General features: G+C 37.0%; 1 protein-coding gene across 3 annotated transcripts in view; it reads right to left on the bottom strand.

The window, feature by feature from the left end:
- PCDH10 (protocadherin 10) overlaps positions 1 to 18,545 on the bottom strand; it is a 321,360-nt gene that overhangs the window by 52,329 nt on the left and 250,486 nt on the right. For all 3 annotated transcript variants that reach the window (XR_014583037.1, XR_014583038.1, XR_014583039.1), the window contains exons 7-8: positions 5,555 to 5,674; positions 566 to 641 (exon numbers count right to left, since the gene is read on the bottom strand). The gene's annotated coding sequence lies outside the window, so the exon portion shown is untranslated. The remainder of the gene's footprint in view (positions 1 to 565; positions 642 to 5,554; positions 5,675 to 18,545) is intronic.

Below are 18,545 nucleotides of genomic sequence, written 5' to 3' on the forward strand. Positions count from 1 at the left end.
TCCTTGTTTTTCAGACATTTCTCATGTCTAGAGATCAGCCTCAACTAAGGCTCTTCCTCTGTCTGCCTTGGTTTTGGGACAGTGCATCTGTTTGAGGATGGCCTCGGTGCAGCTCTTAATTAAAAAAAAAAAAAATCTTCTCAGCAGTGCAGTGGCCCTGTCAACCTTTCAAGTTATGCAGTGCAGAATGTCATAGCTTAGAAAATGCTAATGCTCTTTTCATATGGTGCCCCCTTTCCTGATCAACTAATTTTAAAAATAAGTTGGAAAAAAAGCTAGAAACATGTCTTAAATAAGTTGCTTGATAATGAAAAACAAGAGGTCGCATCACTCTTTTGGCTTAACTTCCTAGGAAGGAAAAAGAAGGGACTAGTATACTAAAAATGGTGCTGAGAAAGGGTTAACATGAATGTGAGGATGCTGAGTGCTTGGAGCAGTATTATCAAATAATTCTCAGGTATGATGACTGATAAAGAAATTCAGATCTGATATATTGCTGTTTTCTTCTCTTTTCCCTGTGCATATGAGATGGCAAAATGTGACTTTCTAAGACATAAAACCTTACCTTTTTTTTCTGAGTATCGACAAATTTCTCCGTTCCTTCCATAGTTCAGGCTGTATGCATTCCCACACAGGAAATACTGTAAAAACATTAATAATCATATTGTTGACAATACACAAAATATAATTGTTATTCCCCTTGATCACATGAGTAAACATGACGACAAATTGTATAAACGAAGCATACAGCCATTTGGCTTAAGATTTCACTGCTGATAGTTTTGTTGGTACTGTAAGTGTATCTTTATCACACCAGACAAAACCTTAAGATCTCTGAGCTGAGAGAGCAAGTAAAATTGTATAAACCATATAAGAATGGATAGCATGAATAACCATCTTGACTCTAGTAGAGCAGTGGGATTTTGAAAAAGAAACAAGGCAGTTTGCAGTATTACAGGCAGTATTTGGCTGTCCATTGAAGCTTTAGCTCTAGACCTTAGAAGAAAGCTACATTCCCTTTGTCTGAACAGTAGAGATACTGGTGTTTTAACCGAGTATTTTAAATGTCAGTCATCCTAATATGAAATACCCTTTCTCCTCAGCTACCTTCCTGGTTTTAGAATATGTCTTTCCTCCTCCTGCTTCCAAGGGGTGCCTTCCAGTTACATAAAATAAAAACAGATTTTTTGTATCTTGTCTGTTTCCCCCCATAAGATTTACCCTTTGTCTCTCAAGCTCTGTGACTGTTTGGGGAATAGCAGGTAAACATATCAGAATTCAGTGCAGGACGAATTTTCAGTAAAAAAAAAATTCTTCTATTTTTGGTGTGTTGCTAAATCATGACAAAAAGTCTAAAGGCAGATCGTAACATATGTCATTACATTCTGGACAGTACCACTAGAATTTGAAGCTAACCAATCAGTAGAGGTTAGAGGTAATGGACAGAGCATGTAGCAAATGCAATAATTATTACAGTACTCTCATATCCGTGTTTGTTTGTTTGTTTGTTTCCTTTTAACTTTATGTAAATAAAATGGCAAACAGGCACAGATTTCAGAAATGTGAATTTTCCTGAGATTCATTCCACAGAAAATTTAAATACAAGAGATTAAATAGAAAGTCTTGTCAAGTGAGACCCTGTGAAACTGAGTTCCAATCACTGAGCAATGTCTGATGGAATTGCTAATTAGATCACATATTTCTCTTTAGCTGTAGAACAAGGAATCACCCCAATGATTCCACTTGTCATCTGCAGAACAAGTTTCCAATCTCTTCTGTAACTGGGTAGTATGTTATGAGGTACAAATTCCTACTGATGCTGAACAGAAACATTTATGTATTTATAAGCTAATATATGCCTAGGGAAAAAGAGCCTCCAACTTTTATTTTTCCAGTATTTATCGTCCATTCAAAAACAGATGGTAGGAGGTAAGCCAGGTTATCTCAGACTTCTTGTGATGGGTTCAGTGGCAGAGACCCAAATAGCCTCGTATGCAGCAGAGTACCTATCCCACTGGCAGCCAGTTTTTTCCACTCAACTCCTTTTTGCTCCTTGGAGCCAATCCAGCCCAGTTCAGCTCTTTTGTAGGAACTGAGGAACCAGTATTGATTTCCCATTTAAACCAATCTTGCGTAAGCCCACCACTGCCTCCCTCGCTATGAATAGGGGGAGCACTGGAGGAAACCAGCTGCAGCGTTTTCAACGCAGAATTGCTTCTTCGCACCAGACGTGAGCTGAGTCACAAATTAGAAAAATAAAAAGCAAAAATGGCAGTGTAGATAGGCTTTCTTTTCAAGTCTGATACACATTCAGCACTGCCTTCCTAGAGAGGATTCTCGGAAAACAGGGAATTTGCTTGTTAGAGCGAGAGAAGGAGATTCTTATTATAGCCTTCAGCGCAGTTGTCAGCTGAGATAACAAATCCTTGTACCAAAGTGGCCTTAGAATGGTGAGGCAATGAGGGCTTTCTTAAAAATAAAATAAATTAAAAAATCAAAATTGTGCAGTGCGTTTTTTATGAAAGTGTGAAAATCTGTTGTAAGTGACTTCACAGAGTGTTTGTAGGTTTGAACTAAAGACTGCAGTGATGTATGAGGAGTCTCAGGCTTTGTGCCATGGAAGTTATGCTACTGGATTCCAAGTGTTCAGCAGGCATCCATTGCTATCAGGGAGAAAGATACCTCCTGCACAGGTACTTCTAGGGAGTAGCAGCAAAGATTTCCCATGTACTTCAAAAAAAAAGTTAATGCTAATAACATTGACACAAACTTTCCAAAGTCGGTCAGTAACATTTCGGATATCTAGGATGTGATTGGTGAAAATGTGGACATAGTTAAGTAAAAAATTGGGAATACATACTGAGGGATAACATGGCAATTAAATAAATCTTGAATTGTAGACTGAAAGACAGACACTTCGACCACTATACAATAATTACCAAGGGAAAAAAAACAGGAATATTAACCTGAAAACCAAACTTTGGAGACCTCACACAAAATGGTTTAGTGTCTCTCTGACCTAATTTCCTCACTCTCTGTTCTCAGTTGTTCACACGCTCTAAAACTGGAATCTATATCTGGAGTATGGTAGGGACAAATTGTAGGAAGCTCTTGCGTGGCAACAGGATCCCTCGTTCTTGTAGCACACCTCTGCAAAACACTTATAGTAACTGTCCCCAGGCACTGGAAAGTTTAGGCACTACTTGTTCCTCATTTCAGCAAGAATCAAGCCACCCAAACCAGGTCACGACTATGCTCGTGTCCCACATAGACACCATCAGTTCCTTTAGTCACAATCCACTGCCACTGACTGTGATTAAGAAAGACTGGAAGAACAATTTGCTCCAGCCCAAAGGATGGAGCAGTTTCAAACTCTACCACATGTATGTAGGAAACCAGAAACAATGGCAGCTTCCTGAATGGCCTCCCCACTGCTCATTCTCACGCTCCGTGCAGCCTAACAAAGACCTAAGCTACTGCTACACAGTTTTCAACTAAAATGGAGAAAAGACAGGTACTTTTTTTCTTTTTTTTTTTTCTTTTTTTTTCCTATGTTGCAAATACATGGAGCAATTGGACAAAATGGAGTCCATTAGGATATTATGAAGCTTAGCTGTCAGCAGCTATATTTTTGGGTTATATGTTCTTTGTCAGAGAAGTTTATGCAAGAAGATTTCCCAAGAGCATGAAACTGAGAGTTAGGTGGATTATTTTCATGTAGGGGAATCAATAACCTGAGTTTCCTTGGTGAGTGGTCAGAAGAGCCAAATATTTGTAATTCTCAATTCTCAGGTATCCCCACCAGGCAATAATTAGCAGTCTAAGCTGCTAGTTTGATTGATGAGGCTGCTGAGTGATTATTTCTCCAATTTTCCCTGACTTCAATTCTCATAGACTGGGGTCAGTGAAGAGAGGTTCATTTGGGGTTTTCAGACACTGCCGTTCCGATTCTTTCTGGAGCATAGCTTCATTAATATCTTTTATTTGTACTTTTAGAGAGTGAAATTGGAGGCACTGTCAAGAAGGTAAGAGACTTTGGAGGGATTTTTGTGGCAGTTTTCCTGAATTTGTGGCATCTGGTAGAGGTTAGACAAAATGACAGAACAGGTTCTGCCGAGCAGAAAAGAAGAGCCTGAGGAGGAGGCAGCAGAAATATTAGGAGGGAGTGAGAAAGTTGTGGAAGGAGAGATGAACATCAGAGCTTTATTTGAGTTGTAGTGCCCAGTGAGAGAGAGGAATAAGAACAAATGTCAACAGGAACAAACCAACCTTTTGCTTTTTAATGTAGTCATAAAAAACTTACATGTGAATAAGGAATATTAAAAATGTGCCTCAGATACAAAATGTCATTCACGTCTACCACAAAAAAAAAAAAGAAAAAAAAAAGACTGTTGCCTAGGGCTATGCTAATTCTTTAATGTGATGGCATTCCTGTTAGGAGAGCTCTGTAAGCTTTCCAGGCTGCCAAGCATGCTTGGAGCCCATGTCTTCAAGCGCTATTCCTGCAAGGCTCCTGAGTACATTTTCATTTTAATGGGTTCTTAAGTCAAGCATCTCTGGCAAAGTTGTCCTCCTAAAAAAATGAGTGAGAGCTCATGCAAAGGACAATGACATACTTTAATATTTACTGCACTAAAAATAGTTCTTAAAAACAATACAAGGTATACAGAATGTTCTTCTTGTTCAAAAATGGCCAGTTTTAACAGCATTTGATGGATGCAGTGGGCTCTAGTAAGTACAGTTAATATATTCTCTCTATATATTCCTTTAGTACTAAAGAGCAAATTGCTTAATATGTAATCTTGAGTAAATGTTTCCCCAGTTACGTTCACTTTCTTTTTTTGATATGCTTTATTCCTGCCTGAGTATTTTTCTCCTTTTAATATTCTCAGCAGGCTGGATTTATGAGCCTATGAAAGCAAAGAATAGGAAGTATCTTCTCCTGAAGCCAGCTGCACTGGTGAACTTATTGAATAGCTGACTGAGTACTGAATGATAATCATACAAAGAGAAGAGCAAGAGAAACAATAGGATACAAAATCACCTTCATTTTCAAAAAATAAAAAATAAAAATAAAAAAATTAAAAGGACCAACAACGCACAAAAAGAGATAGAGAGAGAAGAGAAGAAAAACGTAAAGGGTGAACCCATAGTTTGTTTCATTTTTCATTCTAACATCATTTCAACCACAAAGAATGACAGTATAAATGATCAAACAACTGTTTGCTAATGCATTATAGATAGTCACACACAATATGGCAGCTTTATACTTGTATATTTACCCACCATGAATACAAAATATACTAAGAGTGACAGGTAATGTAGCCAAAGCTTCTACTCTCTGTAAGCATCTGTGTACTATGAATTATAAATGAGAGTCTTGTGTCCAAAGGTAGCAAGTAATGTAGATAATGCCATCTGAGTAAATGAATAAATGTGAAACAGATGCTTTTTGCATTCAGGGCACACAGGTACAGCCAGGAAGCCACCAGTACAGATTATGGATGCTGGTGAAACAGCTGCTGTCTGCATCTAGTGCCAGGTGCGGTCCTACCTGGACTGTGTCGAGACAGTAAGAAAGGTCCTTGTCTTATTAGTTTTTGACGGGTTTCCAGAAGGATGAGGTATCCTTTTGTATAGGTTCCTTAGGTGCTTGGATTTCATCGTGGCTTTCCTGAAAAATCAAATCAGCATCCTTATTAGTACACAGCCCTTTGTAAGAGGTAGAGAAACTGCCTGAAAGGAAATTTTTTAAGAGTCATAAAATACTTCTTCACTTTTTATGCAATTCTCTTCTGCTTTGCTAATATTTTTTATCTGAACAAACATTTTGCCTCAAGATGAGATTACACAGCCTAAGAAATTACTGCTAGAAACATATTAATAACTTTTATATGACTTTTTATACATGTAAATTTGCTCATCTTGTAAGCAAAGAGAGATGAGCTTGGACTCTGGTTAGGCAACTGGAGGTCTTCTGCTGTCAGCATGGACTGGCACCTTGATACACAAAAGGTAGGTTGGACTCCCCAGGTAAAACATTAAGTCCAATAGTACCAACAGATAGTTTTTACTCATGAGATACAGCTACTGCTATTATTTGAGGTTCAAATAAACTCATAATGCAATTTGGTTTTATATTGCTCTTCCAACTCTTCTCCGTCTGTCTAATGCTAGATTTTCCCTGTGTACATTTCCACATTTGCTGAAGAAAAGCTTCTGTCCTTTTCACTTCTGTCCTTTTTCACTTTGCTGGGGTGTGCAACAGTAAAACACATACAATCCAAGCAATAAGGGCAGCCAAACTCTTCATGGTCTCTTAAATGACGCTATTATTGCCCTGATTACATTACAACATTGTTTTAACCTAGTAAAGAGAGCGACCCTTTATAATTGCCCAGTTTTGATTTACAAAGCAAGGAAATGTCAAACTATACAACTATGAAAAGCTGTAATACTGCTTTCTAAACTTAATTGCATAATCAGAATTAGTGAGTTTAAACCACAAAAATGCCACTAATCCACAGATGGTTTGTTCCTATTTTTCTCCATGTCCTTTCTTTTCTTGTAGTAAGCTTCCCTTGCATTTCTGTGAGCAGAAAAGTTGAGGAGAGAAGAAAAAAAAAAAAAAAAGAGAGAGAGAGAGAGAGAATGTGTAGGTTTTTAAGAACTTTGAGAAGTAATTTGCAAAGTGATAGTTTCTGGTAATGAAGGCTGCTACCTTTGCCCAGGTCTCTCAGTATGATAAAATTATTTCAGATTGTTAATTACTGAATAATCAGATTCCCTTGAAAATGTAACATGAGCTTTTACTGAAATATGATATTCCAAAATTATATCAGAGCTGTAGGATGGTCAAATCAACAATTATACTAACAGAACTCATGCAGTCTTTTCTTTGGGATGAGACTCTGTTATCTCCAAAGAATTAGAAAAGCTTCTATGATGCATAGCCAATATGGAGACCGTCCTCCCATTGGCCTCTATTATCCAAAAGTAAATGAGAAAACACTTCCATTACGCTTTGCAGTGATCCATGACTTTCTTTTTTTTTTTTAAAAAAAAAGTCAATAAACTATATCTTTCACTGTAATACTTTGTGCACATGTGCAAAAATGACCTTCTGCAGCTCGGTGCCGAGACACGTGCTGAGAGGTGGTACAGGAAATGTGAAAAGAGATGCCAACAGGTTTTTACTGCCAGGCACATACTGCCCTAAGGAAATAAAACGAGGCCTGCAAAGCCTTTCACTACACATAATATTTTACTTGTCTTTGCACCACAAGTCAGGAATCCCTTCCCAAATCAGTTTCCCCCAATCAGTATAATTAGGGTTGGTGCTCAAAGCACAGAAAAATATTATGAAAACAAAGTCCTTCAAGTGGCTCTTGACCCGTGTGGAAGCACAGTACCCTCTATCCCATCGTGGGTCTACAAATCGCCTGTTCAAAAACCTCCTTGAAAAGAACATAAAATCACATTGATTCATAGAAGAGAGGGCATTGGGGGGACACCTAGCTCTCTCCCTCTCTCTCTCTCTTTCAAAAGAAGGAAAAAAACATGACTTTAGAAAAAGTACTTTGAAACTGGTGAAATAATCTTCTAAATAAACCACCAGTGGGGAATACCCACAGCCACTGAGGGCAGCATGCTGTTCAGCGTATCAACAAAAATACATTTGGCCTGAGGCAATGCTGAGGGCAAACATATCCCAGATGGACTAGAGAGGCCCAAATACCTTCAGAGATGAAAATTTAATTAGAGGAAATGTCACCACAGTGAACAAAAGGATTGCTTTAGTGTTTTTTCATCATTGTTTACAACAAGTGAAGTATATTTTTAAGTGTTAGGACAGGCTAAGTACAGGGATGTTCTTAAGCACTAGAATTGAGATGAAGAGAAGGGATGTTGAAGGTCAGAGACAATCATCCACACTTGAGGACTGATCAAAAGCAGTAAATGATCAAATATTGACAGAGAACAATTTTTAATTGCTTCAGTGATGTCAAAAGGTGACAAAAGGTGTGAAAAGGTGACAAAACTTGTCAAAAATAGTGCATCAAAGCCATTAAAGAAAAATTGACCTCATACTGTTGGTTGATTTATTTTTATTGTGTTTTTCTTGTTTGGTTTGGTTTGGTTTGATTAGATTTGGTTTGGTTATTCTTGTGAGATTCTGAGCATGATAGAAAGCTTGGGACTCTCGGAAATACGACAGCCATCCCGGAAAGTTGGGATGGCTCACTGCCACTTTACCTCTTTGATAATCCACTGTATAATACTAATTCTGATTCTTGCACAAGTCAGGGGTGAAATTGCTGGAAAAGCAATATAGGAATTGCTGCAGCACAGTCACAAGGAACCAGCCCCCTTCTTAAATGAAAATATGTGAGTTTCAGCATGAGTTCCAAAAGCTGTCTGGGATAAATTCAGAGAAAATAAGACATAGCAAACATTACAGAAAGTCTGTCAGACTACAGTTATGTTCTGCATTTTGGGTTTTACATCTTCAAAATGCAGATTTTATATTTTCGGTATATGATTTTTTACATCTTTTTTCCCACTCAGCCCTCATTTTGTATTTTCTATGGAAATGCTCTCCAGTTAGCAAAACAAGATAATCACCTGAATTGAAAGGATGCACAGCATGGTTTTCCTACCATCATATCAAAATAGTGCTAATACTGCACTATTTTTATTTGCTATTACATAACAGAAATTACATACTATTATATACTGCAAAAATAACTACAGAAATAGTAATTATATACAATCTCTCTCACACAAAGGCCATACCAATTTTACTCTATTAATTTTCTTAATAAGATCAAGGAGACCTCCATCTATAGACAACTGTAGAAGAGATTCATTAAAATGGGCAACAATTGAAGTAAAAAATAATGAAGAAAGCATAATGCAAGCAGAATCACATACAAATACAAATATATCAGGATGCTCAATTAGGCTTAACAGAAAATTTTGTTTTGAGATAAAAAGCTCATTTGCCTATTTCCACCGTACTTTGGTTACTATAACTTCTTTTGCCAGATTAGATCTTTGCTAGATCCCTTTGATTTTACACCTGCTGTTGTGATACATGTTTTTGTGCATCAGATACAAATGTGTAGATGGATTCTTTTTGTGCAGAAGATACTTGGGAACTTGAAGTCTGATGAAGATACCAAGGAACCTTTGCACTGATTTCAGTAGGGCTTGGATCAAGCCTCTGGAGTACCTTATTGACTTCCTAAGTTAACTGAGTAACATGTCCTTAGATCAGGGGATTGGTTTAGGTCTCTCTTGGTCCTACTGTTTGTTATTACCTTTTACATGTTTATATTCTGGCCCAAATAAACTCCCTAGATTTCAACTGACCTGAGGCAGTATGCTTTTGTTGGCAGTCAGAACTGGCTTTGTGTTCTCCTACATTGTCTTATTAGTCCTTCTTCTTTCTTACCTGCCTTTTTTTTTCACTTGTTTCTTTTTAGCAGATTCAGTTCTATACAAAGTTTAAACCTAGGTACAGAAATTTGCTAGATTAATGCCAAAGGGCTTGCCCAAAGGCAGGCTCTAAATACATTACTGTTTGAAACCTGTGACAGAAAGTCCAACCAGCCTCTGATTAGGCAACATGCCACACTAAGCAGATATTCATGAATCTTGGCAACCAAGTATGAGAAATCACTTTTCTTGCCATCCTTTCTCTGTTACAGATGGTTATCTGGAAAGCCATCCAAACAACAGAAATATACCATATGTAAAACAAAGCCTCCCTTTTTATTTTCAGGTTCACAGACTATCAGCTTAAGATTTTACAGTGTTTGTTATTTTCATACTTCAAGATGAACAAATATATCAATATCCAAATGCATCCAAATTATGGAACACTGAAGGAAGCAATACTGTGCTTTATGGGGATGTGATCATATTATTGATGCTGTGGACTTCCTGATGAGCCACTCAAGATATGCACACTAAAAGGACAAATTTGTTATGTATCCACTTATCAATACCCATAAAATGGAAGTACTGCGGTCACTAATGCCAGTTGGAAAACAGATAAATAGGTGTTAAAAGAAATACACTGCTGAGCTAGATTAATAAAAAAGGTTCTGAAGAGATATTGAAGGCACAGTTATGAAGCATACACTTCTAATTTACCATTTCAGTCTTACCAAAAAGCTGTTGATGATAAATCTGTCTTCATCTAAATAACGATTCTGAAGAGGAAACTAATTCTTGGTATGTAGCCTTCTTCCTCAGCTGATTAACAACAGAGGAGATAGCCCACTAACTATGCACTGATGACAAATGAAGTCAGTAGAGTACGCGAGACAAGGTGCAAGACAAATAAACCTCCTTGGTCAGACGTAGGTGACTCTCTACAGACACAGGAAACTTAAACATGGGTAGAAAATACGTGTGTATATTCCACATTTAATGTCTCATTGCATTACTTATTAGTGATTATTCTTGTGCACAACTCCTTTATGAAATTATTTCCCAAGCAAGTGGACTAGAACAGAGGAAAACAAAAGCCTGAGAGGAAACCAAAAATTTGTAAGTAGGTAGAATTTTTTTCTTATTTTCTTCTTTTGTTTTTATTTCGTTTTTTTTTTCTTCTTAGTAAGAACAAGAATTCATAGATGCAAAACATTTCTATGCTATTTTTTACATAACAGTGGAGCTACTCATGATTTTTCACAATATTCTGATGTCCTATGCACAGTATGAACCATCTTGTGATGCTCCTACTCACACTGAGCAGCACCTCACTCCAAAACTTTTGATTGAAGGACATTAAGACAACAAATGGTGGAAAGCCACTACCTGACAACAAGAAAGCATTGCAACACACAAATAAACTAGTGAAATAGCTCACAATTTATAGATAGTAGAAAAAAAAAGTGAAAGTCTGGTGACAATATTTGGTGATGATGAGTAGGAATTTTATATTTGTTCCATAAAGGCCATATACTTAAAAAAAAAAAAAAAAGGCAAAAAAAGCCACACCACTTTTTAAGTGCCAAAAACAGGATATATGAATGTATGAGACCTTTCAGCATCTAAGTCCAAAACTTCACTCTGAAATAAACCCACTCACCATCTGCATAATTCTAAAGGTAATGAAGCTCACTAGGTACTTTCATCTAAATTTTCCACTCTTTCACTAAGACCAAAATCCCTTCTATCCATTTCTTTTAAAAAAAGATGTGACTGACCTTCTCCCCCCACCATTCTTTTCAGCATAATCATCAAAGTATATGAATCTGTTTTACCTGGTGTATGATACACAGGTACATTTTGAATATATCAACTTCACCATTTTCATCTGCCAAAAAATCAATTAAAAGGAAACAAAAACAAACAAATAAACAAACAAAAACTGAAAGTCTGAAATCTATTACTTTGGCTTTTACACACTTTCAGTTGGATAGTTAACAAGTAAAAGCTTTTCATCATTGCCAGAGAACAGAAATCTGGATGTCAAAAAAGCATAGCAAAGTAAGTTTTTGTTGGATTTCTCTGAATGTCAAGGATGCATTATTTCTAGAATTGAAAAATCTGAAATTCATCAAAAGGAACAAACCAACAACAACAACAAAATGATTTATCAGAAGAGAGGCTTTTTTTCTTTATTGCCAAATCATTGAAAGGCGAGTAGTATTATCAAAACATGTAATAGCCTGAATGGATTTTTTTTTCAAGAACTTTTTTCAAAATGCATTTTGATGTAGTTGTATACATTGCTGAAAAAATATCACATAATTTAAAAGTTAGAGGATGAGTAACTCATTCCCATAAACATACCTGGAAATAGGTTTATTAGCTATCTAAGTGCCATGCTGGAGTGTGCATACTCTATTTGAATTGCAACAACACTGACCCTAGAATGAATCTCTCTTCTTTACAGTTATTTTGTCTGTTGACTAGTAAAATAAGAAGTGTTAGAAGAAGAATGCTTTAAATGATTGTGAGAGTTAGAAACAAAAAGGCCACTTAATTTTTGTCTTGAGATAATTAGGAGAAACTCAGCTTGAGTTGCTTCAGGTTATAGATAATAGAAGATCTGCTTGCTTGTTTATCTACTAGATTATAGGAGCAGAACCTTGTATGTGGACAAGGATGAGGAAACTGTTATGTGCAACAGACAGTTCACCCATTTGATGTTCTGTACAACATTCCATGTGCTGGTTATCCAAATTTTATTGTTTCCTCTAACATCCTGTTTGTTTGGTTTTAGGTTGGATTTTGGATTATATTTGTAATTGGAAAGCGAAGAATGAGTTTAAGAGAAAGAGTTACTGCTGGTCATTCTTCCTTAATATACTTATAGATCATATCTGTAGCATCCAGAGCCCTCAGAAACCTCCAGGTTTTTGTCCTGTCTCCAGTACGGACAGTGAATACATCTGATCTGAAGAGAAAACTTAACAAACCTTACAGGAATAATTTACTCTTAAATCCTTTAACATGAAATTCACCTCAGCAGATAACCCCAGCACTAGCACTGACATTGGCTGGAGGAATATTAACCTAGCTATGCCAAGTTAAACCAGAGAGCAAATAATTTCTCACAGCTAAATCAGAGGACTGAGTTTTAGATGCAGCTCTTCCCTGTGTGTCTGCTTTAACCTGTGTGCTAACTGAAATAATTGCATTTTGCTATCAGAGTAAGTGTTGGTAAGCTTAATTAATATTTATAAAGAAAGTTGACTTGCCCAAGCAGAAGATACTATCAAAGTGCAAAGTCTCATATCGAATAAACATATTTTGACACAGATTGAATCAAAATGCAGTCTATAATTTGAAAAATGAGTCTAACAGAAACCACTGGATAATTTGTAGAAGAAAAAAAAAATCTTTAAAAATGTATTGGCAGGAATCATACAGTAAGTCAAATCAGCTTCTCTGAATACTTCATTTTATCAGCAGAAATCATGTGAATTCAACTTGCAACATAACAGTGGGCTAGGCGAACTGCCAGCTATTGATGACAGTCATAAAAGATTAACCAAAACTGAATAAGAAAGCTCTGTGTCTCTCCAGATTCCTATTATATCCTTTGCCACAGAAAATGGTGTGTGTCATCACTGAAAGCTGGAAAACATATTCTTAATGAAACACGGAGAAAAAAAAAGCAAAACCTAATGCAAACAAGCAAGTGGTGTTTGTACAGAAATTCCAGGTATCTGGGGTGTAAAATGAAGAAGCAGAACTAATGTTGAAATACACGAGGCTGGAGGTAACAGAGTTAACAGGAACATATTGGAAGTCGAGTAACAACAAAGTGAGGGCATTGAGCAATGGGCACCGTATAGAAAAAACACAAAGTGATGCTGCAGAATTTGTTGTAGGCTGATGCTGTGAAAGACTAAGTCACAAAGAAGGGTAATGTATAAAACTGGACCTCTTGGCGTCATTATCTTTACAGAAAGGTTTGTATACTCTTGAAGTTAGTGAATACGTTGCCACAATTTTCAGTGTGGACATCTGAACTAGGGATAAGAGCACAAGAAACACTGGGAACAAAGTTCGAGAAATGAACACTACCATGAATAACATCAGTAGCTGAATGCACTAAGGGAAAGGTATGGGGAAATCTTCAGCCAATAATTCCGAGAGAACTGGTGCACAGAATTGCAGGCCCCCTGGTAGTGAGGATGTTAAGCAAATCTGCCAAGTCATTGAAGAATCACAGAAGTATTGCCTATTTTCAGAAAAAGACTTAGAGATCATGGTAAATACAGCCTGTAAGTCTATGTGTGGATGTAAAGCATTATAGTAGATTTAGAGGAAATCAATCATTGCATACATACATGAAAAGAGAGAAAGGAAAAAAAAAAAGAAAAAAAAAAGTTTTGTAGAAATAAGCTGTAGCATATTTACCTGATGGCTTTCTACAGAAATAGGTAAGAAACCAATTTTTTCTGCATTAACAGTAAACAGAAGGTACGATTACAGTGTCTGACAAAGCAATAGGTAGCAAATAATGTGTTAAAACATGGGATGATATTTAGCTGAAAATAGCACGGTGAATGAGACGCACAGCAATGGCAGCATACTGGTGGTATAAATAAGCAGACATTTTAGCATATTAGTATGTATTACCAATTTAAAATCTATAAAGTCACAGTAAATGTAGTTACTTCTAATCAAAGTTGTTTTACCCTACCTAAGCTTGCAAATACAACTATGAGTTGGTTATGATTGGCCTAGCTGTCTGATATATACCTGTGATGATTCTGGTTCAGTTCTCATTTCCCATACCTAACATTATTCTGCTCATTTTCTTTCTCATTAGCTTTACTAAAATTAATTTACACTACCGTGAGTTCTTCCTGATGTTTACCTATTTTGTTATATATATTCTCAAGTTATAGGTAATCCTATAGTATTTCTTACATAATTTATACACTGCAATGTAGTAATATCTCCTAGAGAAGGAAAAATTCTAGGTCTATACTATTCAGCTAAGTAAGTCAAATAAGTTTTTGTGGACTGTACACAAAAATCAAGCATCCATTGCCAGTTTCAACAGAGCCAGAAACAACTTTTTTAGCCTCTTATGAAATGTTACTATTACATTACTTGAACTAGCTGCTTTTCTATGCCTCACCCTGTTAATTTCAGTGAAGATGGTTCAGTTTTAGTGGAGATTATTCTCTTTTACATTTCGAACAAATACCTTTTAGCATTTCTTTATCTTCAGATGTGCTTCACAGCATTCTTTCATCTGTCTAGCTCTCACTTTCTGCATGTCAGGATCTCAGCCTCTTTTTTTTGCTGTCGGTGACATCAAACATCTTTCAGTCTCTGTTGCTGTGGTATAATTCCTCCTCTACCCAGATGATCCGGTGTTCTTATTCGTGGCTAGTTAAGTTTTGGCTTGCTAAACTCCTTCTGATTTAACCTTTGGTCCTGCTTTCCCTCTATATTCAATCATCTCCAATATCTAGACTGAGCTTTTTCCTGCTTTTCAGCTCTCTTCTTTCTCCCTAGTGCATTTGCTGACACCTCAGAGTTTTCTTCTCAATCTCCCAAGTAGATCTCACTTTTCTTTCGGTATTGACAGCATTTGAATTGATGTTAGAAATGCATTATTTCAGTAGATTTATGTGGGGGGTCTCTGCAACTTTATCTTTGAGACTTCAGGCCTCAGTCATCTGGTAACCTAAATCAGAAGTAGCACTTGGGTAAGTGTCCAGCACATGGCTGATCTAACCTCTTTCCCAAAGAACCGTGGGGTCCATGAGATCCATTTCGACCTCTCATGACAGAATAGCGGTGTATTAGCTACAGCCCATCCAATTCTACTTTCAGCTTACTTCCTTTCTCTCATTCTGAAAGCCTGTGGCATTCTTTAATTTTGTGATTTTATTCCTCCCTACTTTGTGGGAAGTCCTGACAAATTAGAAGCCCTTTTGTGAGAATCAGAGTATTTAACTTAGCAATTGTTCCCAAATATCTCCATTTCCTCTTCTGAAATTAGGGTATAAATACCCACCTCGTTGCTCTTTTCGTCAGAAATTTAACACACCTCACAGGCAGTACGTTATTAAGCGCTCATTTGTGGCAAAGGCTTGCTCTAGGAGGTTTCTGATTCTGTCACCATCTCGGTCCAGCTAGAGCTGCTGGACAACACGTGCTCTGTCACCATGATGCAAGGACCCCCACACAACGTCCTCCATTCTGCTGCACCCACCAGGCATACTCTTAGCTGCTCTGACTACTCTTTTATTAATGATGGCTTTCCCACCTTACAAAATGTTCAGGTGTCCCAGGTACCTTTTTAATTCCGATGTTTAAACCCAGCAGCCATGACAGAGCCTTCAAAATCACTTTCACAGAAGGATTTTCTAGAAATACATCCTCTACCCTTTCCGATGATGCACAGATTCTTGGCCAATTGATGTCAGAATTATGATCTCCATCCACTCGGTTGCCAGTAAAAGATGCAGCAAATGTCCACAGAAGGTGGTATAACAATGCCAGCAACCTTAACACAGCAAAAAGACAAGGTGAAATTGTACATCAACAACAGCAAGAAGACCCAGGAGGCAGACACACAGAACATAAGGTGCATCTTTGGGGACACCCCAAAGATACTTTCTTTGAGAACACCCCAAAGGATACTTTCCATGAAAACCCCACGATCCCCTTCCGAAGAGTCAAAAGTTAACTACCCTGGGTGAAAACAAAGAAGCATTTTCTCTTTAGAATATGGCTCTTTCCTAGAAGAACTCACAAATAAGACATCCTGTCCTACTAAGATTCCTAACTGTTTGAAAGCTGGCACTCAAAATGAGTGATGGAAAAGAACCTCTATTTTACCAGCATATTTTCTCTGCCAGAAATAAATTTACATTGATACCTTCTTTTGGTTTTAGAAAAGAAAACTCAGTATGATCATACTACATCTTGAGTCCTTCATTGCTAACAGAGCAAACAGCAATGAATTTGAGGCTTTTACTTCCTTTTACCTTACACTCAGGTATTTATAATCTTGATTCTCTATTCCCCTTTTCCCTCTTTCATCCTCACTTCACATGTATACAACTTTCTTTCAGAGCTCCCCAGTGTCTCCATCTCATCTCAGGTGTGCATCTTGCCACTTCCATCACGTAAATTGCTTCCCAATTCCACTGCACAAGCTGCCCACCTAGTAACAAGAAATTCATTGTTTCCTTTTATTGCTCTTTCCAACTATGGGGGAAGTAAATGGAAATGCATATTTAAAAGTATTCATGAGAGGCAGACTATCAGCCTCTATATGTGTTTCTTGCAATTCATTTTATGTTTTCATTGTGTGCTTCCAACACAGGATTTAAGATTTAAGCTTTGAAAAATGTAACTTCAACAGCCTACTTCTCCTAAAAAAAGATGACAGGGAAAGGTTGGATTTTTTTTTTTTTTCTAACAGTATAGAAGCTATATTACTGAAACCATATGCGGTGTTTATAATCGGGAGTGTGTAAAGATTCCTTGGTTTTAACTGACATCAATTCACAGACAACATACAACATGACTTTTTTTTCTGTGAACATTGATTTGAAGTAGTCTGCTTTGCAAGGAAGTCATAGGAAAGCAAACATTTCTTGGTTGTGTGAATAACTGATTTTTCCATTTGGCTCAAAAAAAAAAATCCATCTGAATATATCTGCTTTTTTCCTTATTTTTAGTATTTTCTCTCTTGAATATAAAATTTTAAAACATTCCTCAGTTGAACAGTCATGGCAGTCAGGGAGAAAAAAAAAGAGATTTAATCATTAATCTGAAAATGATAATACTTAGGTAGCTGAATAAGTGGGTGGATGGCAGATCAGACTTTTATATCCTACTTCAGTGAACAACAAACTATGCATTGAAGCTAAAGCAGGATTACTACAGGCATACTGAGATGACTAAAGAGCTCTGAACTGCTACATCTTACTGGGCTGATATGCTCCTTTAGGATGCAAAGATTCATTCAGCTACTGCACCTGTATTTTTTACACCATACATACACCAGAAAAGCCCCATAAATCCTGTGGCTTCAGGCACTGAAATCACTCCAGGAAAAAAAAAAAAAAAAAAAAGTAAGGGAGAGATCAAGAAATTCTGAGACCTGGAATTTCTTTGCTCTTCAAGAAGTTTTGCAGATATAGATCTGAACATCTATATTTATGCTGAACATCTGAACAACTTTTCTGGATTTGATCACTTTGTCTGGATTCAATATGTTCTTCCATGACTTATATTTGGGAAGTTGGTTAACTAAGGAGTCATTCTGAGCAAGAGGCTCGAGGTATCTGAAAGGAATATGAATACTGTGCAGTTCTTTGAATGTGAGCATCTGTGAAATTTCATTTTACTCTGAATCTTCTAGACTAGGAAACCCTTCTCGTTTGGGTTACACAAGAAGAGGCCTCCACCGGCCCAGCACTTCAGTGAAGTGTTGGAAAAGTGAATCAGCTGGCAAACAGGAACCTACAGAAAGCACTGGGAAGCACGGCAACTTCCCAAAACATTAATGATGACAGCTCCAAATTGAAGGCACTGAAAAAATAACTGTTAAGTAAAGAAAGTTAATCTTTATTCAGAGCATTCTCACAAAGAAAAGGTTAAAAACAGGCAGCGCAAGCTCACTAGCAGTTGCCAGCTCAAATTTAAAACACTGTCACATCAACTTATTCTTTTGAGATAATGTCACTACACTCGCCCTATACACAAACGTTGCTTATTTCCCTTTGCCATTTATTCAGCTTTGCGGCAGTAATTAGCAAAGGACTGTGATTGACTCAGAGAAAACAGAAGACATTAAACAGGAGCATGATGTGAAATGAAATTTCTATTATCGTATTTACAGCTTCCTTTTTCATTTCACTATACAAAGCAGAACTAGGAAGACTTTTTTTTTTTCCTTTTTACATTCTTAATAATCTTTTCCTCGCTTTAATTTAGCATTTTACATCAAGTTTTTTCTGCCCTCTGTCCTTTTTCCACTCAGTTGCCTCTGCTTACAGCAATTTCATTCTGACTAAATGGTAGAGACTGAGTCCCCA

The sequence above is a fragment of the Anser anser genome (genome assembly GCF_964211835.1).
Source record: "Anser anser genome assembly, chromosome: 4".
NCBI classification, from domain to species: domain Eukaryota; kingdom Metazoa; phylum Chordata; class Aves; order Anseriformes; family Anatidae; genus Anser; species Anser anser.